This window comes from Cervus canadensis, chromosome 12, assembly GCF_019320065.1.
Source record: "Cervus canadensis isolate Bull #8, Minnesota chromosome 12, ASM1932006v1, whole genome shotgun sequence".
Taxonomy (NCBI): Eukaryota; Metazoa; Chordata; class Mammalia; order Artiodactyla; family Cervidae; genus Cervus; species Cervus canadensis.
Genome location: NC_057397.1, coordinates 21,763,659 through 21,788,225, shown reverse-complemented (window position 1 = coordinate 21,788,225; position 24,567 = coordinate 21,763,659). Strand labels below are relative to the sequence as shown.

Below are 24,567 nucleotides of genomic sequence, written 5' to 3'. Positions count from 1 at the left end.
TCATGGGGAGGATGCTAAGCATTCCAGAAGAGCTCTCCATATGCTTTGGTCTAGGAACAGATAAAAGGTCATTATTGCATTGTGGTTGCTCAGAGAAGACCTGTCGAGTTCATAAGAGAAAGGGAAAAACACTGAATGGAAGAGAAGAATCCAAATCTTTAGTCTGGCAGAAAATGTAAAGGGGGTGGAGGCTGGCAGGTCTGGGGCATTCCAGTACCATCTCCTCAAGTGCTTAGTAATGTTTCTACACTAAGAGAATAAGGGACTTATAGTCAGAGGGCTTAGGTTTCCACCCAACTATATCATTTCTTGGCCAGCTGGGCTCAGGAAGTTCATTTATTTTCACTGGACTTGGCATCTTCATCAATAAAATGATGCTAGGAAGGCTTTTCCCCCAAGTGAAAAGCTGTGAACATCAGTGGGCTGATGTTTGTAAAAAGGACTTACAAAATTGGTGTCATAAAAACTCCATCATTCCAAAATTTCCTTGGGAGATTCCTAGGGCAAAGCTGGTGTCAGGCAGTTTGAGGAGCAGCTTAATTGACAGGGAAAAGGGTTTCTCTCTCAAAACTTTCAGAATTCCTCTTGCTATTCATTGTGGCTATTGTTTAGTGGCTAAGTCATGTCTGTCTCTTGCAACCCCATGGACTGTAACCTGTCAGGCTCCTCTGTCCATGGAATTCTTCAGGCAAGAATACTGGAGTTGCGTTGTACTGGGTTGCAACACTGGGTTGTTGTTTCCTTCTCCAGGGGATCTTCCTGACCCAGGGATCGAACTCATGTCTCCTTCATTGACAAGTGGATTCTTTACCACTGAGCTACCAATGAAGCCTTGCTTTTCACATTAACACAATTTTTCTCTTTGGCTTAAACATATTGGAGAGGAGGGGGAAGGGGAAGAAAAGCAAAATTGGGGACGATTTTCCTTAGACGGATTCCCCACAAATGCCACTGCATTTCCGTCCTCCTCCTGGTGTGGGTTTTCTATGACTCTTCTTCAGACACTAACAGGTCTTATCTTTCCCTCTGCAGCTCTGCACTCGGCTCACCCCTGGGGATCCGCCCCCAGAAGCCTAATGTGAGGTGAACAAGGAGGAACCTCCATGTCACTCTGGGAGGTGGATTGTGACAGCTCTGATAATTTTCCTATTACTAGTGAGGAAGGTTAGGTTGGGGGCTAAACGGCTGAGGGATTGATTCAAAGAATGGCTCTGAGTCACTGAGGAAGCTGAAAATGGAATCTGAACCGCCTCAATCTGGACTCAAAATTCAATGAGGTCTTTCTTCTGAAAGCCCAGAAACCACCCAGGATACTCATTACTCAATGCTTTTTGGATCAATTTGCTTTGCAATAAATCCCAGCATGAGGAACAAAGGAATGTCTACATGCCCAACATCAACAGTACACTTGGTGGGTAGAGGAATTCCCTTCAATTAGAATTAGATTAGGATGAGGAAACCTTCTTGTGCATAAGCCATGGAGTCAAGGACTGATCAGTCTATCTGATTTGTCTGCCCGTGCAACTAGCCAGGAATAAATGAAATGAGGACTTTCATTCATTTCTTTCCCCAAATTATATTCTGGCTGCTGACATGCTGGGGAAACCTCAGCCATGTTCTTTTGTGATGAACTTTCCCCCTGCTCCTCCTTGCCCCAAGTGTTGCACTAAGGCCTCAGATTGTGTCCACTGGCACTAGGGCATCAAGCAACTAGAGTTTCTCCTCCACTCCCACCTTGCTGATCCTCTTTCAGGCCCTCACTCACTTCTTCATTTGGGGCTGTTTCAGACACTGGTAGGTCTCAGGGATACTGCAGTGGACCAAGTAGATATACTCCCGGAATAAAAATATGAAAGACAGAGGCCTCTGAATGGGCAAAGGAAAGGGCGAATTGGAGTCTGGGGGGTGTGAGTGCAAGTGTGTACACCTGTGTGTTCAGGTCTCATGTGCATTATCTCGGCTAGAGTGGTCTGGAAAGATGAGAGCTGAAACAGTGATGGAGGAAGCGTGTGGATAGCTGGGCTAAGAGCATTCTAGGGGAGGGAGCAGTAAAGGTAAAAGTCCTGTGGTCTAAGCACGCTGGTGACTGGAGCAGAGGGGATGGACGGAGAGGCTGGAGAACAAGGAGGGGAGCGGGGGAGGGTCAGAGCGCTGGTGGCAGGGAGGGTGGGACGAGGTGTTGAAGGTCTTATTAACACAAGCCTTGGTATAGACTTAGAATTTCATTTCGGAAATTCATATATCAGATGGGAAGCACAGGGAGGTGGTTTTAGTTTTCTCTCCCACTGGATTGTTTCGAGCAGAGAAGTGAAATAATCTGCCTAGAATGGGAAAGCTGTCTCTGCAGGTGGGGAAGGAGACCCATCACAGTGCAGAGTCCAGGCAAGAGGTAACAGTGACAGGCTGGGGAGCTTTGGAGTTGACATGGTGGGAAGTGACTGCGGGCATTTCAGAGACAGAGGTAAACTGGAGTTGATGACAGGTGTGCGTGGAGTGTGGGGGAGATAGGGGTCAAGGAGGACATGAAACTCATGTTCTGATCCAAAAGGGATCTTCAGCATCTCCCTAAACAGGGAGACCCTTGAGCAGCAGATGTCTGTGGACAATTCAAGAGTTCTGTTTGGGAAGCTTCATGTGCCTGTTCAGCATTCACCTAAAGACACCATCTTGACATGAAGAGAAAGAAAAACAGGCCAGCAAAAATCCCCCAAACTGGGGGAACAGTTGGTAAACTAAAGAACAAGCAAGGGTTGGGATTGATAAGCTGAGAGACATGAGGGCCATTATTTTAAGTTTTTGGTCCACATTGTAGAATTTTGTTGTTCAGTTGATAAATCGTGTCCAACTCTTTGTGACCCCATGGACTGCAGCACACCAGGTTTCCTGTCTTCATTATCTCCTGGAGTTTGCTCCAGTTCATGTCCATTGAATCAGTGATGCTGTCTAACTATCTCATCCTCTGTCACCCCCTTCTCCTCCTGCCCTTAATCTTTCCCAACATTGGGGTCTTTCCCATTGAGTCAGCTCTTCGCATCAGGTGGGCAAAGTGTTGAAGCTTCAGCTTGAGCACAGTCTTTCCAATGAATAGTCAGAGTTGGTTTCCTTTAGGATTGACTTTTGTTTACTCAGACAAAACATAAGGATTTATTTGCGGGAAATATAAAACATCCAACAACAAAAAAAAAGCATCAGAATATTTAGTATTTAGTTTCTAACCATTGCTTATTTTTTTTCCTAAATGAACACTTGTGCATGTGCATGAATAGTGATTATTACTATGTTTATTGAGTACTTATCACATGAATAGCAGGCTCTGTGCCTGCACTTTTGGGCACCACCTCCTTTAATCCTCACCACAGTGAGTCAGGGAGACCCCATGAATCACCCTCATCCTAGAATCCTCAGCTTGGCAGAGCTGTGTCTGGAACTCAGGTTTTCTGATTCCAGATCCTGGACTTTGCCTACTGCACCCTCGAGCCTCCCAGAATTGCAATTAAAATGTGTGGATCAAGCAGCAGGAACGCCTCTTCATTGCTAGCGGGACTGCAAAGTTATGCAGCCACTTTGCAAGACAGTCTGGTAGTTTCTGGCTAAGTATACTCTTACCATACGATCTAGCAGTCAAGCTCCTTGGTATTCACCCAGATGAACAGAGAAACTTAAATCCATGCAAAAACCTGTTCACAGGTGTTTATAGCAGCTCTATTCATAATTGCCAAAGCTTGGAAGTAAATGATGAAAAGACTTAGAAGAAACTTAAATGTATATTACTAGTGAAAGAAGCCAGTCTGACAAGTCTACATACTGTATGATTTTAGCAACATCATCTTCTTGAAAAGGTCAACTATAGGGATAGTGAAAGCGTTAGTCACTCAGTCGTGTCTAACTCTTTGAGACCCTGTGGATTGTAGCCCACCAGGCTCCTCTGTCCATAGGATTCTCCAGGCAAGAATACTGGAGTGGGTTACCATTCCCTTCTGCAGAGGATCTTCCTGACCAGGGATCAAACCCAGGTCTCCTGCACTGCAGGTGGAATCTTTACCATCTGAGCCACCACGGAAGCCTCTGTGGCTCATTCAAAAAACTAAGACCATGGCACCCAGTCCCATCACTTCACAGCAAAAAGTGGAAACAGTGGCAGGTTCCATATTCTAGAAAAGAATGTTTTCTAGAAGAGATCAGAACCAAAAAGATTTTCAGATTTGTAGACATTTATAATCACAATTTATTATTATTATTTTCATCAGTGCTATTGTTGCTATTACATATAACTAGGATGTTAGAATCATGTTTAGAGTTTAGTCTAGATACTAATCATAGTAATTATATATTAACTATAATAGCTATCATTTACTGTCTACATGTCAGATGTTAAATGCTTATAAGCATCTCATTTGATTAAAATCCAGCTCTGGAACTCTGAAATATCAAGGTAGGCCAGAAGTGGAGGTTTTTACCTCAAGTTCCTTAAGCTAAATATGAAAAATAATGAAAGTGCCTCAGCTGAATGATCACAACACTGACATTTCATTATTAAGATTTTGGAAGAAAGAGGGTAGGAAGCCAAGGCAAGCCCTGAGACATCAGGAGCTCCCTGCCTAGGAAACAGAACACACACTCAGGGACTCCCAGGAGTCTTCAGGCGAGTCCCGGAAGGAACGTGTTCTTGGGCGGAAGGGACCACAGTGAAGATGGAGACAGGTTGGCTGTTCAGGGCTCAAGGGAAAAACTCTCCCCTCACAGCGAAAATTTCTGTGCAGCTCTGAGAGATGTGAGCACAGTAGCAATGAGAAGACAACAAGGCTGGTGCAGGCCGTGGAAAACCTCCATTGAGTACCAATTTCATGACCTGGCTCAAGACCCCAAGGAAGGGGAAGAGGCTTGTACATACACCCCATGAAGGCAGGGACACACATGGGAACATACAAAGTACAGACGTGGAAAATATAAACACGGATAGACAACAGAGTGTTGTGTGAAGAATGAATGATTGTACAAGGGAATCATTAGGTTTGAAGTTCCAATAACAAAAACATGACAGGCTAAGAGCCAAAATCTGCCATATACTCAAGGAATGTATGCTGTTAAACCAAAGGCAAATGCAGTAGTTTTGGAATAAATTCTGTTTCTTTAAGTGCAGAAAGCCTTTATCCTTAAGATGAGCTGGATGCTAGGTCCCTGCTGGCCAATGAATCATTCTGGTCAGAAGGTAAAACCATCTGTTACAAATGAGGGCCTGGTGGTCCTCTGTGGGGTTTTTAGGATGGCTTACTTTCCCACTACACCAGAGGATAGCAGTGAAAGTCAGGGAGCCCTCTGCAAGTGTTTCTTCCCCGTGTGTAATTCAGTCACTGTTTTGCTTTTGAGTCATGTGGGTCTTTGGGAATGTTGTGGTCCTGAACTGAAATGAGCATGTTGTGAAATGACAATTTATTTGGAAAAAGATTTTTTTTCAAACACTTGGCTTCTAGAGACTGGAAGATATCCCATTGCCTGTGTGTGCTGGAATTTAATCAGCCTCCTGGGCTCAATTTCCCCAAGGATAAAATGAGGGTTTATTTTCCTCTTAGTACCCTTTATAATAGAACGAGACGCAGAAAATTCTGGGCCACCTAAAGTTTTGCTATTCCATTCCATTTAATTATGTTCTCTCTTCTTCTTTAACCCCTATTTTTTTAATTTCCCACACCCCATATACACCCTGAGGGCTTCCCTGATAGCTCAGTTGGTAAAGAATCTGTCTGCAATGCAGGAGACCCCAGTTTGATCCCTGGGTTGGGAAGATACACTGGAGAAGGGATAGGCTACCCACTCCAGTATTCTTGGGCTTCCCTTGTGGCTCAGCTGGTAAAAAAATCCACCTGCAATGCGGGAGACCTGGGTTCAATCCCTGGGTTGGGAAGATCCCCTGGAGAAGGGAAAGGCTACCCACTCCAGTATTCTCGCCTGGAGAATTCCACGGACTGTACATTCCATTGGGTTGCAAAGAGTCTGACATGACTAAGTGACTTTCAGATACACCCTTGGCAGACTTCAAGCCCCAAATCAAACAGCCCCCCAAATTCTTGGGCCTATCTTTTAATCTCTCTGCCTTGCTGTCCTCCTTTGATTCTGATCAAAGGGCCTCAAGATTCACCCACATAAGTGATAAAGCCTTTCAGCTCTTGTCTTTCAATAATTTTTCTTTCATGTATCCAAGAACCTATAGATTGCTCTTGTCATACAGTCGCTAAGTTGTGTTTGACTCTTTGAAACCCCCTGGACTGTAGGACACCAGGCTTCCCTGTCCTTCACCATCTCAATTCTGTGTCCACTGAGTTGGTGATGCTATCCATCCATCTAGTCTTCTGTCATCCTCTTCTCCTGCCTTCCATCTTTCCAAACATCAGGCTCTTTTCCAGTGAGTCAGCTTTTCACATCAGGTGGTCGAAGTATTGGAGCTTCAGCTGCAGCATCAGTCCTTCCAATGAATATTCAGGGTTGATTTCCTTTAGGACTGACTGGTTTGATCTCTTTGCAATCTATGGGAGTCTCAAAATTGCTTAGTACCTGAATGAATGTTAACCTTGGTGTCTAGCATCTTTCATTTTATGAAGACTTTGTATTTTTAGAGAGTTTTAGGTTCACAGCAGAGGTTCTCATATACCCCTGGCCCCACACATCCATTATCTCTCCCATTATCAGCATTCCGCACCAAACAGTGCAATTTGTTAAAGTGATAAATCTACGTGGACACATTATGATTACTTAAGGTCCATCGTTTACTTGGCTTCACTCTTGGTGTTATGCATTGTTTGAGTTTGCTGTTCAGTCGCTAAGTCATGTCAGACTCTTTGTGACCCCAGGGACTGCAGCATGCCAGGCTTCCCTGTCCTTCACTATCTCCCAGAGTTTGCTCAGATTCATGTCCATTGAGTTGGTGATGCTAACCATCTCATCCTCTGTTGCCCTCCTCTCCTTTTGCCTTCAATCTTTTCCACAAATGTATAATGACAACTATCCACTGTATCATATTATACAGAGTATTTTCACTGCCCTAAACCTCTATGATCTGCTTATTCATGTCTCCCTTCACGCAAACCCCTGGCAACCACTAATCTTTTTACTTTTTCCATAGTTTTGCCTTTTCTGGAATGTCATGGAGTTGAACTCATACAGTATATAGCCTTTTTCATGGCATCCTTCACTCAGTGATTTGCAATTAAGTTTCTTCTAAGTCTCTTCATGACTTGAAAGCTCATTTCTTCTTGGGACTAAATAACAATCCACTGTCTGGATGTATTTCTTTATCTGTTCACATGCTGAAGGGCATCTTGATTGCTTCCAAGTTTTAAAAATTATGAATAAAGTCACAATAAACATCCCTGTGCAAGTTTTTGTGTGGCCTTAAGCATCCAGTTGTTTGGGATATATGCCGAGAAGCTCTGTTGCTGGGTCATATGGTAGGTTTTTAGTTTTGTAAAATAGCCACCAAACTGCCTTCCAAAGTGGCTGCACCATTTTGTGTTCCCACCAGCAAAGAATGACAGTTACTCACCAGCCTTTGTTGTTGTTAATGTTCTGGATTTCGGCCTTTCTGCCTGCTGTGTAGTGCTATCTCGTTGTTGTTTTAATTTGTATTTCTCAAATGACACATTCTATAGAACATCTTTATGCTTATTTGCCATCTGTATGTCTTCTTTAGTGAGTGGACTATTCAGGTCTTCAGCCCATTTCTTATTGTTGGATTGTCTGCTTTCTTATTTTTGAGACTTAAGAGTTCTTTGTATACTTTGAGTTGTGTCTATGTATGTATTTTCAATCCTCATGATCCTTATTATCGGGATTATTTAATAAATCTGACCTTACTGGCTGACTCATGAGAAATCGCAGAAAGAGAAGGATATGCTTTTTTCAGATCAAAGTTTGTGCACAAAAACTAGGATCTGGGCACTATACCAGGTGCTAGGAACAGAAGCACAACCCTACCTTAGACTTCACAATTTGGAGAGGAGACAGACCTTTCTAGCTCAGTGAGACGTTCTAAGTGCAACGATAGAATGCAAGCAAGACCTATGGGTTCACAGAAGCAAGGCACTTAAATTAGCCTGAGGGTGTCAGAGGGGGCGAGATCTAGGAAGACAGTAGTAGGTCAAGTGTGAATAGGAAACACTTTGGGGAGACGCTGTGCAAGAGTTTATGCTCTTGGGAGCTGCTCTGAAGTGTCAACTGCCAAGCAGCCTATGTGAAAGAGGTCACTTGTGAAAGTAGCAGGATGGAACGGGAACTTGGGTAGAAAAGCTGGACAGGGGATATTAGGAAAGGATTACACTGCTGCAGGTGGGGTCATGGCTAGATATATACATTTGGTAAATTTCCAAATGATTGAAGAAATGTGAGAATGGGTGGGTTTCTAAAAGAGAACACACAGCATGAGAAGAATTAAAGGATGCAGAGACCAGGGAAGAAGGAAGAACACAGTGATGAACATGGGGAGCTGGAGAAGGAGCAGAGATGCACAGAGGCCCAGGGCACAGAAATGTGCTCCAGTTCTTGGGGGCAGGGGAGGCAGTGTGAAGATGCTGCTCGATTTTCAACAAGCAGGAGGCACTTCTAAATTGCTCTGGCTGTGGGCAGTATGTCTTTTGCATATAAAAAAGAATCATGTGTAGGGCCCAGTGTTTATGCTGTTGATCTGCCTCCACCCTTTTCTATCTGAACACAATTTGAGCTACCACCCATGACCAAACAACGAGACACTTCATGTACAAAGTGATGCAAATCCATGCCATCTCTACCTACACCGAGCAGGGATGCTAATAGAATTCTTCTGGTAGCCTAAGACTCTGTTAATATGTATTTCAAATGCCTCTATAACAGCAGGGCTTCCCTGGTGGCTCAGACGGTAAAGAATCTGCCTGGAATCTGGGTTCAGTCTCTGGGTTGGGAAGATCTCCTGGAGAAGGCAATGGCTACCCACTCCAGTATTCTTGCCTGGGAAATCTCATGGACAGAGGAGCCTGGAGGGCTACAGTTCATGGGGTTACAAAGCATCAGACACAACTGAGCAAGTAACACTGTAACAATAAATTATATAATTCCAGGTGGCACAGTGGTAAAGAATCTGCCTACAAATGCAGGAGATGCAGGTTTAGGCCCTTGGTCAGGAAGATACCCTGGAGGAGGAAATGGCAATCCGTTCCAGTATTCTTGCCTGGGACAGAGAAGCCTGGTGGGCTACAGTCCCTGGGGTTTCAAAGAGTTGGACATGACTGAGCACTCACACAAAGAACAAAGAACATTAGAACAGGGACTCGTTATTTTCATATGGGTCAACATGAAAAAAACAGAATCTGGTTAACCATGGAAACTGAAAGTTAATCTTAACATGTGCATAAATGCATTAAAATGCATAAAAAATGAGTAGAATAAAGGGGAAAGATACAGATTTTTATTTAAGATTTTATATTTAAGACTGAATCTTAACTCCACCATTTACTTATTTGCCATCTTACGAACCCAGATCAATGATTCATGTCCTCCAACCTAATTTATTCGTCCTTGAAATGGAATAGCCTTGTTGTCAATATAATTGGACAATATTTGAGGTTTCAGCTTATGTTGTTTTAGTTTTCCTAGCGAGAGACAGCCACTGGTGAGCACTGGGTATGACCTCTCTCCTTCTCCTTTTAATAACAGAACCACCCCTCCTGTTGGGGGTTTCAGCTGGGCTTGTGACGCCAGCTCCTGACCCATCTGCTGACCCTGGTCTTGCAGCTCCCTGTGGCTGTATTTAGTTCAGGCCAGAGGGGGTAAGAAGAAATTCTGTGTGCAACTCTAAATCAGTCCTTGAGACTGGCTTGCCCTGAATTCAGCTCCCTGCTCCCTGCTGTCTAGAAGATGCTGTGGCTGAACAAGCAGCCTTGGACCCAGAGACAAGAGCCACATTTTAAGAATGGTACGACAGTGTTCAGCTATACTTCTGACTGGGTGGTCTACCTATTTTCAGATTGTTTTTCGGGAAGAAAGGAGTGGGGATAAGAGACCTGCTCCGAACAAGCAGGTACTCCTTCCATACTTGCATTAGGAAGGATCTTGAGTCTCGTCTGGGCTGTGCTGGAGTCAGGAGGGATAAGCCATCATAGGGTTTGTATGATGTCCTCAGGGGCAAAGGGCACTAATGGCAGATAAGTGGCAGATAAGTGTAGGCCCCTGGTGCCTCTTTTCATGACATTCCCTGGACAGTGGGAAGGAGACAGGAAGACAGAAAAGCAGGTAGCCCACTCCTCCTGTTTAGTTTGCACCACCCCCAGCCTGCACCTCAGTGGTTGTGCACTGCTGTCTCCATGGCCCCCCACACCCAGCTCCCGTGTCCTGCAGGCAAAGCCCAGGGTATGCACACTGGAGCCCCTGTTCTTTACAATCAGGGTGACCAGGTATGATCCCTGCACTGGCCAAGGTCTGGGGTTTGAAACTGAGTCAGATGGCCACAATTCTATGCCAAGAGGCTGAAGCCAGCTCAACACGGAGCCAAACCCAGTATGAAAAATCATAGCCTGCGGCTCAATCAGAGGCAATTTAATTAAAGTGAGTTGGTTATCCAGGCCCCAAAAGGCTCGCCAATTTGTAACTTGGCAACCAGCAGCCATGCCTGGTTTTTACGGACTTTTTGTCCTCTGTTACCCAGGAGGAGCTGTGGGTCGGTCTGGCTTTCCTTCCCCTTCCCATCATGGTGGCAGCTTCTTGCCAAGGTTTGCTTTCAGAGCTGGGCTTTTTTTTTTGTTTGTTTTTCACATGGACAATTTGCAGGTAAAGGAAAAGGGAGGTAGGGAAGGAGTGGGTGTTGAGAAGAAAGGTGATGTTCTTATAAGTGTACCTGCAAATGAATCTATGACAACTAAAAATTAACTTAGGTTTACTGAGTAAGTGTGATCTTTTTACTCCCCACTATAATTAATAACTGAAATACACACACTGCTTGCCACTAAATGCTGGTGTGTTTTTTTTCCTCCAAGTGCTCTTTTAAGCACTATTTCTCCATCACAACAACCTATGAAGAGGGTGTTTTCAGCGTCCACCATCCATGCCTCAGGTATAGTTGAGGCACCTGCAGTGGGTTGAACAGTGATCCCCCGCCGCTCCCCAAATTCATGTCCACCAGGAACCTCAGAATGTAACCACATTTGGAAATGGGGTCTTTGCAGATGCCATTAGAATAAGGTGGCGGTGATAGCATACTGGGTTAGGGCGGCCCTAAATGCGATGACGGGCAACATTATCAGGAGAGGGTACAAAGAGACACAGAGGAGAGGCCATGAGAAGATGCAGATAGAGAGCAAAGTGAGGCACCTACAAACCAAGGAGCCCCAAAGACCGCTGGCCACCTCCAGAAACCAGGAGACAGACCGGGAACATGTGATTCTCTTTCAGAGCCTCCAGAATGAACCAAAACACCCTGTCAACACCTGGATTTCAGACCTCTGGCCTCCTGAACTGTAACAGAATACATCGCTGTTGCTTTAAGCCCCCCAGGTCATATAATTTTTTATGGCAGTCACAGGATTGACATAGCAACTGAAGCCCTTGTCCAAGGATGCACGGGCATCAGTAGATGCTGAGCAGTCCTGATCCAGAGTCCATGTTCCTGTCATTCTCCTGAGATGCCTCTGTAGTTACCAGGGTCTGTGGATGCCCTGGTGATGGTGGTTTAGTTGCTAAGTCGTGTCCAGCTCTTGTGACCCCATGCACTGCAGGAAGCCAGGCTCCTTTGTCCACGGATTTCCCAGGCAAGAATACCAGAGTGGGTTGCCACTTCCTTCTCCAGAGGATCTTCCCGACCCAGGGATCAAATTCACATCTCCTGCATTGGCAGGTGGATTCTTTACTGCTGAGCCATGAGGGAAGCCCGTGGATGCTCTGCAAGGGTCCCTAGGGCCATCATACCTGGTTCTCACTGTGTCTTTAATGCATCTGATTATTGTATTCTTGGTGATAAGTCATTCAATATTCCCATTTGCTGCAATAGTCCTGTGTCGCTTCACTGGCTGCCAGATTATAATGCCTGTTAAAATAAATATGCTTCAATTACCTTAAGATCACTCAACATCACCAGTGTTCCTGCTGATATAAAACTACTGGGGTGATACAAATTTTAACAAGAGTTTGAATTTGGAAGTAATAAGGTTTTGTGATATGTGTAATGTAGAGTCATTTCAGTAGAAGACATTTAGAAATGTCAGGTTCAGACTGAAGACAGTTAAGTTCACAGGCAGCTCAGCTTCCAGAGGTCTTTAATTTGCGGTGACCTAAAAATCTGTGCCTCTTCTGTTTTTACCAACTATTTTCGTTCAAAATTCATGTTTCGTGTCAGTGAAAAGTATTTTCAAGGTAGCTGCCAACGGACAAGGATGGAAAACAAAGTATTTTTCCAAAAATCTGATGTTGCTTGGTCTACATACAATTAGGAATTTTTTTTTTTTTTTTGAGAAGAATATAGAAGCCTATAGGTTGAATACAAGCCTAATAGCATTTTTACATCTGAGGAGCTCCAGGCTGTTAAAATTACACCAGTGTGAAATTGAAAGCTGCATCTGTGTGGGTAATGAAAGCTTCTCCATTCCTGGACCATCGGAATTGCATCTTGCTAAACATCTTTTTTGACCAGTTTCCTAAATTCCATGCAATATTCATTTGGACATCAGGGGACTGATAATGACATTGACTCTGGTACTGGCCCGCAAGTTCCTCTGGCTCTGATTCAGTTTTCTGGGTTTCCTATTTAGGGCAATCTTTCTTAGCCAGTTTTTGTCTTTCATCTCTAAGTTCACTAAGGTAGTAATCACAACCTGTGAAATACTGTCTTCTGCTTCCGCAATTTTTTTTCAGTTTGTTTATACTGTTTGCAGTAAGTATAAACATGTTGCATCTTTTAGCCCAGTATTAAGACAAGATGGTTCTGTACCCCAGTATTCACTGCAGCACTATTTACAATAACTAGGACATGGAAACAACCTAGATGTTCACTGACAGATAAATGGGCAAAGAAGTTGTACATATTTACAATGGAATACTACTCAGTCATAAAAAGGAATGCATCTGAGTCAGTTCTAATGATGTAGATGACCTAGAACCTATTATACAGAGTGCAGTAAGTCAGAAAGACTAAAAAAAAATTGTACATTAAAGCATATATATGGAATCTAGGAAGATGGTACTGATGAACCCATTTGCGGGGCAGCAGTGGAGACGCAGACATAGAGAACAGACTTGTGGACACAGTGGGGGAAGGAGAGAGTGGAATGAATTGAGAGAGTAGCACTGAAGTGAATACATTATCATATATAAAATAGGCAGCTAGTGGGAATTTGTTGTATGATGCAGGGAGTTCAAGCTCGATGCTTTGTGACAACCTAGAGGGGTGGGATGGGGTGGGAGGTGGGAGGGAAATTCTGAAGGGAGGGGACATATGTATACCTATGGCTGATGCGTGTTGATGTGTGGCAGAAACCAAACCAATATTGTAAAACAATTAATTACCTTCCAATTAAAATTAAAAAAAAATAAAAGGAAAACCAATATATTTCTTCAAAACATAAAAAAAGAGGATGTTTCAATGGGGTTAGGAGACAAGGGGCAAAAGCAAATGCAGGAAAAGCTTGTAACAATGAGTCAGACCTCATCTGCAGATTCCTTCAAATTGCCGGTTCAGTCATTTGTACACACTGGGGGCATTTCCCCCACAAGTGAGCTCTATGACTAGAAAATTGGGTCTGACTTACATGGCAAATATCATGACTCTAGGCCGTGCAATCACATGTGCCCTGCACACGAGGCATGTCCACGCCTTCTCAGAGAATCTGCTTTCTTCCCACAGCCTGTGGACTCTCAGAAGAGCTGATCGATCTCAGCACTGTTTCTGACCTGAAGGGGAACCATACATGGACTGTCCGTCCTGGTGAAAAAAGGGTGGGCTGGATTGGCCCCTCCTCCAGGGGATGGGGAGTGGAATTAGAGACTAAGTCAGTAGCAGGACTGGGACGTTGGACAGGAAGGAATGCGGATGAATTTTACTCTCAGGGGAGCACTGGACTGAAATTCCATCTCTGCTTCCTGCTCTTTCTGAGGCAGGTCTGTGAGATGTGTCTGGGTCCCTATAATGAATTCCCCTTTCCAACTGCATGGTTTTAATTTACAATCAATTTCCTGGGATCAAAACCCAGAGTGTAAAGTGATCCCTGAACAGAATTTCCCGCAAACCAGTCTGGCCAGCCCTGCATCCGCCTACGTCCTCTCCCACAGAAGCACCGTCCCTCCTTCCTGCCCATGCCCTACTGGGGGGTGGGGGGCAGAAACAACGGAGATGGACACAGTCTGAAAAGGAAGCAGGCTCAGAGGTGGCTGTGAGAGACAGGACCACACAGAGTCGGAAGGCAGAGAGCAGGGAGCCGGAGTGGGGTGTGAAGATACACAAAGTGGAGAGAACTAGGTGGGTGAAGGGGAACCAGGCTGTGGGTAGCTCACAGATGCCCACAGACTGATCCTGTGATGGCTAATTTGACTGAGCCAAAAGGGAACGTGATTTCTGGGTGTGAGTGTGAGGGTGTTCTGAGCTGAGCATGTGATTCAGTGTATTCGGCAAAGTTGGTTTTCCCTTCCCAGTGTGGGTGGGCTCCATCTAATCCACTGAAGACCTGAAGGAAACAAAAAAGATGGAGGAAGGAGAAATTTGGCTTCTCTGGTGGCTCAGACAGTAAAGAATCTGCCTGCAATGCAGGGGACCCGGGTACGATCCCTGGGTCAGGAAGATCCCCTGGAGAAGGGAATGGCAACCCACTCCAGTATTCTTGCCTGGAGAATTCCATGGACAAAGAAGCCTAGTGGGCTATAGTCCATGGGATTGCAAAGAGTCGGACCCAACTGAGCAACTAACATACACACAGAGAAATTTGCACTTTTCGTTCGCTAGGCTCAGTCACTCAGTCATTTCCAACTCTTTGTGATCCCTTGGACTGTAGCCCACCAGATTCTTCTCTCCGGGATTTTCCAGGCAAGAATACTGGAGTGGGTTGCCTTTCCTCCTCCGGAAGATTGAACCTGCGTCTCTTGCATCTCCTGCATTGGCAGGGGCCACCTAGGAAGCCCTTTCATTGTCTACTTGAGTTTCTCCTGCTCTTGGGTGGAGATTTACACTGTTGGCTGCCTGAGACTCAGGGGAGGTCTTTGAACGTGGAAGACCTCTGGACTCAGACTGGAACTACACCATGGTCTTTCCTGGGTCTCCAGACTGTGGAACTCCTCAGCCTGCATGATTACATGAGCAAATTCCTAATAATAAATCAATTGCTATGTATGCCCTATTGGTTCTCTTTCTCTGGAAACCCTGACTAATAAAATCCCTTATCTCCTTTTTGGAAATGCCTGCACATGAGACAAGAGGCGTGGAGAACAAAACAGACGTGGAAAAACAAAACAGATGCTTTAAGACCATGGAGAGCCACGATCCTAAGATTTTGATACATCATTGTTACTGTTTGTTTTTTCACTTAGCTCATCAATCATTTTTAAAGCATGGGTTTTGCATTTAGCAAAATCTATGATGGGAAAAAGGCAGATTTCTCCATGATTCTCTATATGTTCATAAGGATAAAAACACCGTGTCATTCCGTTGATCTTTTCAAACAAGCTTTGTGCTCACTGAATACATGGGTGCTGACCACAGTCTTCATTTCTCTCCTGTCTTTCTGATGGCTTAAGGACAACGTGATGCTGGGGTCTAATTCACCTTTACATGCTTTCCAGGAGAGAAGCCCAGTTTCTGGGCCTTACACATACAACATGCTCCACATTCCAGACCAGGGCTAGCAGCTGGGTGTTAATGGGCTCTTCCCAGCTGTGCACCTGGCTAATGGCCTCTGCCTGGCACTCGGTCAAGTATCGCTAATGCCCAGCAAGTCCTCTGCCCACAACCAAACTGAGGATCCACTTCCGTATTTAAGAGCTAGCCAGAGGTCTCTCCCTCAGGCCACGAGAGCCGGAGAACTTGGAGGCACAGCCTGAGAGGAAATGACATTGAAAGGCAAGGTGTGCTCGGTGATCAGGAATGACAGGCTTGGGAAGGGATTCAATTCTGAACCAACAATGCCTTGTCAGGAAGACATCCAATTGGAAAGGACAGATCGTCTTTCCATTAGGAATCCATCCATCAGGTTGATCAGGATGTCAATATCAAGTATTTGTGGAGCTCCCAGTTACACTGAATGGATCTGAAATGGTAATAAAGGCTCTCAGGGCCGGAATTCTGCAGGTGGATGGATCGGAGTGAACCATCTCACACTCTCTCAGCTCCTCACACACAGAGAATGGTAGGAACTCTTTCGAATGAGATCAACTGGGCGGAGTTTATAGGGTTGATCCTCCTTCTGCTCTCCAGGTAGGGTGCCCACATGGACCCTGTAGCTCTGTCCCTCTGCTCTTTCTAGGTAACACTGGAAGTCTGCAAAGCAAACCCCTGAGATCACATCCACCTTTCAAGACTGGGGTCCCAAGCCTCATCATTCCTTTGCTCAAAAAGAGCTGGCATGATTGATGGATCGTTCCCCCACCCTCCTGCTTTCCTTGGCTGCCTCGATTTGAACTCTGCCTCCGTCTGAGTGGAGAAGACAGGGTGGACTGGAGGAGAACCCAGCAAATCAAAGGAATTAAAAACCACAGTGTAAGTTAAATCAATGGGTCCTTTGAAGCTAAAAGAGGTGGGAGGGCAAATATTCTCTGAGGATGTCAGTGATGCTTTTATTCCTCCCCCCCCCCCCCAGATGAAAAGGATTTGCATAAAATGGATATTTTCATCACCTTGTCCCATTCACTCAGGATGTTCTCTGCTTCCCCAATTTTCAGATACCAAGCTACCCAGGGGAGAGTAATGAACAGTTTCCATTTCATACTTTGATTTATACCTCATCTTCTGTTGGGAAAAATCCTTGACTTTAATCCTCGGTATTTTAATTTGAGCTTATGCAACAGTAAACCAGATCATAGGAATAGAGCTATCACCCTGATTAGGTCAATCAATCAACAATATAGTCTTGAGGACTGGAAGAAATCTCACTCACCGTCGGTATCATCAGTGGCAAAGTCTTCATTTTAAAAAGGAGAAAACTGAAGTCAAGTGACTTGTCCTACGTCTCTTAAGCAAAATTGTTGATGCTCTAGTGTGATCAGAGGGGGCAGTTGTTGGTGGGAAGAGAAAAGAGGGCAAAAGAGATGCCAGGGCTCCTTGGGGCTCCACAGGGCAGGGAAGTGACTGATGCAGGGGCAGCATCACCAATCCAGGGAACAAGGACATACGGTGGCCAGCAGTTGAAGGTCTTCACAAAAGCATTGCTTCCAGTGTGAGAGGTTGTCTTCTGAGATTGTGCTGCCTACCACTTACAGTTAAAATCTAACAATGGATTCCACTGACAGTGATTTTAAAAGTGTCTTTACTAGGAGAAATACGTGACTTCCCTCCCTAGTTTTTTTCTAGTTTTGATATTTTTATAGGTTTGATTTTTTTTTTCTAATTGCTTTATTTACTGCTCTATCATATCTAAAACTCTAGGAAGTCACTGCCTTCAGCTAGAATGAGTCACTGGAGATTTTTAAATCAGAGAGTAACATGAACAGAGAAGTAATTTGGGAAAATTAATTGTTCTTCGGTGCATAGTATCAACTTTAGTGGGAAGAAAATGGAGTCAGGAAGCCTGTTTAGAAAATTGCAGCATAGTCAGCACAGAGTGAGAAGAATGAACTGGGGTCGGGGGAGGGCATGTACGGGCTGAGACAGAACCAGGCAGAGGGGAGGCAAAGAGACAAAGATGACTATGGGATTTCAAGCCCAGCTACCCAAATGATAATGATTTAGGTGGGGACTGGGAAAACCTGGAGAACTTTGAAGAAACACCTGACTAATTTGGTGATAGCTGTGGGGTTTTGGGGAAATGGTAGATGCATGATGGAGACCGTACAATTGGAGTTTGTTGACACAAAATCAAGATGCTGTAGGAAGACCAAGGGAATCCTGGGGGACCCCCACCCGCAAATGTGACAACCATAAGAATGGAGAGAAAAGAGACGCGCCAAGGACCAAGGGCTGGAGAAGGTAATATGTCCTTCACAGAAGATAATGATGAAGATGGAGAGATCAGCCCTAGGGAGAGCAGACCCAGGAAGCAAGAAGTTTTAAAAGGGAAGAACTAGTGTTCAATTCTTTTCTACCACCCTCCTTCCCTCTCTCCTTTCTTCTTCTTTTTAATCCATCCAATCATCCATCCATCCAACTGTTTATTGAGCACTTAATATATTCCAGACCCTGAACTTCGCTCTAGATAAACCGGAAGCAACAATCTAGTTATACAGAAGTCTGAAACAACCACAGGAAATGATCAGATTTCAAGGAAGGGTGGGGTGCAGGGTTCATCAGTCCAGAGTTCCCCAGCTCCCTCTTTGTCTCACTGGGGGTTTTTTTGCTCACCACCTCTGGTCATGCCCAGAAGCATCAGTCAGAGCTCTGAGTGGAAATTCACAAAATGTGGACAGCAATACCAACTGTCAACCCATTTAGAGTATAGGGCAGGCTTCTGTCACAGCCTACATTACAGGCAGAATAAATTTAAGCAAGGACCATCAGGATCTCTACCCAAGGTAGGTGGATTCAACTCGAGAACCTGGTCACAGACATCTGACAGCATGTGTCCAGTCAGGGGCAGCACCTCTGCAAAGGCTTCACTTATTTCTTTAGACAGAAAAAATAAATGCCTTAGAGGCAAGATATAGAAATTTCTGACAAGTGAAGGGATTCCTTTTTAACTAAACATCAGTCAAATGGAAGAAAGCACCATAATCAGTGTTGTTTAGAGACAACCTTTTCAAAAATTCCTGGATCCAGAACCACAGTTTAGATACAGAAATAGAAGTGTGTGTGTGTGTGTGTGTGTCTACATATACACATACACACATATACATATATAGCGCTTCCCTGGTGGCTCAGATGGTGAAGTATCTGCCTGCAGTCCAGGAGATCCAGGTCTGATCCCTGGGTCGGGAAGATTCCCAGGAGAAGGGAATGGCAACCCACTCCAGTATTTTTTCCTGGAGAATTTCATGGACAGAGGAGCCTGGTAGGCTATAGTCATGGGTTCACAGAGTCGAACATGACTGAAGCGACTTAGCATGCACAAGATGCATACATACATTTCAACAAATATTTAATGAAACACATGAAATAACAAATAATTACAACTGCAATCAGCTATGAGGAATATATACATGGTTCTACTATACAAGGAGTAACAGGAGGGGGTCTACATTAAGTTAGATTCAGTCCCCTCATTGTGGAGGCAAGGGTAAAAGCCTTATTAAATTCTTTCTGTTGTTACACCTCTTAAGTGATTTCTTCAGTTAAGTTGTAAACAATAACATTACATTGATTTTTTTCCCTTGTAGGGATTCTAACTATTGCTTTGATTATTCTGTTCATATTTCACACATGTGCTCCAGGCCTCTGAGAAATGAGAGCACTGGTAATAAGTTAAATAAATAAAACACACCCTCAGATATCTTTACATTAAAATTTGACGGTCCTCAAAAGTTGCCATTTCCTGTAGGTTCATCCTCTTCTGATAAAGAGCAGTTCCTTTTTCTTTCTGACATCTGATATTTTTAGCAAATTAAAGACTGTGTTGTAAAATTTGCTATATTCAAAGATACAGATGCCCTTCTCTCTGACTATCTCAGTCTCTTCTCTCTGACCACCTTGGCCTCCTCTCTCTGACTGTCTCGGTCTCCTCTCTCTGACCATCTCAGTCTCCTGTCTCTATCTCAGTTCCCCATGACAGTAATGGCAGGATGTGGTGTGCCACCAATACAAAGACAAGCTTGAGCGTCATATTCCAGGTCTTGGAGGATCATGGAGGGGCCCACAACTGCACCAGCAGAATCCATGAGCCGTCACCCTGCCCTGCCCCCCCCCAACTCCTCCCCTCTGTACTCAGGGTCCTCTGCCTGTTCGTGCTGAATTGCCAGCACACTGTCCCACTGTGACCATGAGTCAGGCAGCCCCAACCTGAGGCCTTCCACGGCTGATGGGTTCAGGCAAGTAATGTTGTTCCCACATTTCAAGGAAGAGAATAGATCAAAAGTGGACAGAGCTGGGTTTGGACTCAGGCCAGATGAAGACCCTGCTTCTCCTCATCTGAGGGAGGGACAGTGAGTCTGACTACACAATGTCCCTGCAGATGTCAGCCCATGGAGCCACACGCTCAGTGCTGGGCCTGCCTTGGCCCCTCACTGGCTATTTACTGAATGAAATCAGTGTCTGGAAATTGCAGATGTTGAATAAGTGAAAATTTTCATGTCTTTGTACACACTGCAGTGGGACCATTCCATTGCTAATGCACAATAATGATAATCAGAAATATCAGGCACTGGTTGCAGTTCATCAAATGGCAGAATTACTCATGATCTAGGGAAGGTCACAGACAAGAAAACAGTCATAATGCGTATGATAAAGGTCATGGGAAAGCTATGCCCAGGGCGCCCTGGCAGAAGCACTGGTGGCATTGGGGTGTCCTAGGAGGGCTTCTCAAATGAGCTGGTGCCCGAGAATATGCACAGATTAGTAAAAGAGGGCCATGTATACAGGGTGCCTTTTAGGAAGCAGCTGGGTAGGAGAGGCAAGGTAGTAGAGATCCCCACACGTCTTGCTCAGGTTCTTGAGTTTCATCTTGCAGGTGATGGGTAGCCAGGAAAGGATTCTGAGCTCTAGGATGACATAATCAGGTTAACATTTTAAAAAGATCACTCCGTCAACAGTGAAAGTGAAAGTGCTAGTTACTGTCCTGTCCAATTTTTTGTGACCCTTGTACTGTAGCCTGCCAGGCTCCTCTGTCTGTGGAATTCTTCAGGCAAGAATACTGAAGTGGGTGCTTGCACACATGTGTGCTAAGTCGCTTCAGTTGTGTCCAACTCTGGGCGACACTATGGACTGTAGCCCCCCCCACGCTCTTCTGTCCACGGGGATTACCCAGCAAGATACTGGAGTGGGCAGCTATTCCCTTCTACAGGGGACCTTCCTGACCCAGGGATCGAACCCAGATGTCCCGCCTTGAAGGCAGATTCTTTAATGTCTGAGCCACCAGGAAGACCAACAGTAGGATTCTTCTATTAAAATGTATTGAGGGAGGAAGGTGGGAGGTTTCACCTGTTAGACGGTGGTTTTGGTGGTCCAGGCAGGAATGATGGGGGTGGTGAGGCTGGAGAGGAAGGCAGACAGGGAGGTACTGAGGAAGTAGGACAGGTCACACTGGACGATGGGCTGGACATCAGGAGTGCTGGGGAAGAGGAGAAATCCCAGGAGGAATCTTTGATACACGAGTTGGGGAGACATATTTCTCACCCACTTCCACCTCCAACACTGTCACCATTTCTCTTGACATCAGTGTAAAAACATTTCACTGTGTGAGTAGACAGTCGCATCCCAGGTCACAGACTGTGTGAAAGCCCTCCTTCATCGTTCTTTTAATTTCACACCCAAGAAAATATCTCCTTCAGTTTAATTTATATGCTCAGTCACTGGGTGTGCATTTTCTCTCTTCTGTGAATTAATGCATAATCCCTGTAGATCTGAGAAAAGATTTATATTCTTGTCTTAATTTTGAAGTTTCTTAAAACAAGCTTCTGTCTTGTTTCATGAATCCTTATCAATGGTATGTTGGTAATCTTTGTACAAAAAGATGATATTGACCGTCCTCATGAGGTGTGGTGCAGTTCTTGATTATACTTTGAAAGACTTTTAAAAATGCTGCTTCACTGGTTGTTGTGACCCAGCTGCCCATGTGGACCACGGTCACCAGTGGACACAGAGTGGGGAGCTATGGCAGAGGGTTGAGTTGTCTGAATTCTATGAGTTCACACGGAGGTGGGGATCCTAAGATGTCAGCCATCTCCACTCTTGGCAGCTCTGATCACTAAATGCCTCCTATATTGCTTCACCTCTTTCACAGCAAAGCAAACTTCTTTATTTTAAAAAAAGCAAATAAACTAAAACACTTGAGACAAATAAACTAAAATGCTTGAGACAGATAAACTAAAATACTTGATACAAATAAACTAAGACAGTTGAGACTCATAACAATACATTGCATGCGGAGTGTCTCGTTTCACTTCCTGGTTGGGGTCTGTATCTAATAGTCTCTGGAAAACAATGACAATTGTCAGCACCACACCGTGCAATGTCATTTATTCCAAATGATCAATCATTGCCCTGGAACAGCTGATGGGCCCATGTTCATGCGGGTTTTTGCTAAGATGTGAGGGTTTCCAGTACCATTTGAATTTTGATGCTAGAAGAATATGTCTAGAATGAAAACATGGGTCTAGGAGCTAGCTCTGGAGGTTACTGCCAGACCCATAATTTGTCTCTGTAGGAAAGGAATGGTCCCACAGACTCTTTCCAGGCATGGAGTATTACTTGGATGACGGTGGCGGGGTCCATGACAGCGATGAGCCGATGATACCGCCCAGCTAGGCTGAAGGAAGTGCATCACAGCAAACAGGTAAAGCACATCATGTAGTTCATTATGTGGTCTACGTCGCTGAAAGTGCAACCTCTCAGTATTACAATTGTGCAGCGCAACACATATGTTTATTTGGAAATAACTGTTAAACTTGTAGAAAATTTTGACTTGAAACATTGTACCTTCTCAAAATAAAAAGCAGTCACATGAGGAAATAAGAGACTCAGCCTCTGAAATCTGGAATGTGCATGGTCACAGGGATTCTCCAGGCAAGAACACTGGAGTGAGTGGCCATGCCCTCTTCCAGGGGATCTTCCCAAACCAGGAATCGAACCCTCATCTCTTGTGTCTTCTACATTGGCAGGTGGATTCTTTCCCTCTGGTGCTACCTGAGAAGTTTCTGTAGGATCATTTACCTTCTCTCTGTGAGCATTACGTGGAATTTTCTTCATAGCTTCCCATCTAAATCTTTACTCCTTGACCATGAAAAACCAACCTCAAAAATTGTATTTTTCATTAGAAATTGACCTCTTTCCAAAATCACAAATTTGACAAAAGTCAAATGCCTTCCAAAATGATTGATCCAGCTTCATTTGTGACAATCTTTGTGGTTTACCTTGGCAGCATCTTTTTCTCAGAGGCTAGGGTTTTCTTTATCACTGTGGTCGGCTTGTCCCTCCTCACATCCCTGGCTCAGAGTCACTCAGGAAACATACATGAATAAAACCCCCCAAACTGTTTTTGTGTGTTGTGGACAGAGAATTTCCCGGCCATCCTATACTACTTCTATGTGCCATAAGAAGATGTATCACATAAAGTCTTCATCATGGGATGCTCCAGAGACCAATCACAATCACACATCTGATGTATTATCAAACATAGAAACTTTATTGTGGATTTACCCCTGCCATAAAATTATTGAATAAACTGTTTTGCAAAAGAATGGAAATTAAGCAGTGTTGACTTCTCGTGGTCTAACTTTTCACTAAGAATTAATTTTTCAAAAGAAGCCAGAGGACAGATTCTTTGTCTACTATCCCCTAAGAGATAGGTGGGCTTCCCCAGTAGCTCAGCCGTAAAGATTCTGCCTACAGTACACAAGCCGCAGGGGACACAGATTCGAACCCAGGCTTGGGAAGATCCCCTAGAGAAGGGAATGGTTATCCACTCCAGTATTCTTGCCTGGAGAATCCCATGGATAGAGGATCCTGGCAAGCTACAGTCTGCTGTTGCTGCTAAGTCGCTTCAGTCATGTCCAACTCTGTGCGACCCCATAGACGGCAGCCCACGAGGCTCCCCCGTCCCTGGGATTCTCCAGGCAAGAACACTGGAGTGGCTTGCCATTTCGTTCTCCAGGCTGCAGTCGATGGGGTCATAAAGAGTCAGATACAACTGATTTGATTTATCATGCACGCATCCCTCGGGAGAAAATCCTGAGCTGCTTCTTCTTCTTTCTGCATTTGCTATTTCTGATTTGCTGATATCCTAAGTACATGGATTCACTTATTCCATGAGTCTTCATTGAACCTTACAACAGGGAAATAGAATAGAAGAAACATCCTCTGCCGTCTGAATTTGAATCTAACTGTATCACAACAAGTGCATGTCAAACAAGCTAGGTACGAAACAAACTAAAACATCTCCAAGTGCAATATGTATGTTGTATGACAGGAAAATCTTGAAATATGACCCATTAGGCAGGGAAAGCATTTTTCTCCTTAATAAAAAAAGAAAGAAATATAAGAAAAGAGACTGGGCTAATAGTCATCTCCTTTACTCAAAATAAGAATGGGGGATGTTTCTGTTTTAGTAAATGTAAGAAAACATAGACTCAAATGAACATTCTTTACTTTTCCATTCATGCTGGCATACATCAGAATACTTCTGGACAGACTTCTAGACAGCTGCCTTCACGGCTAGTCAGGGCAACAATTAGGAAAATGGGTTACATCTAACACCCTTGGTCCCAGTGAATGCATAACTGGTTCCAGTGCATTTCTAACGAAGCCCACAGGATAGACCCAACCAGATGTCCAAC

General features: G+C 44.4%; 1 protein-coding gene across 1 annotated transcript in view; it reads right to left on the bottom strand.

Annotated features, from left to right (window-relative positions):
• XKR4 (XK related 4) overlaps positions 1-24,567 on the bottom strand; it is a 303,357-nt gene that overhangs the window by 186,087 nt on the left and 92,703 nt on the right. The gene's annotated exons all lie outside the window — the stretch shown is intronic.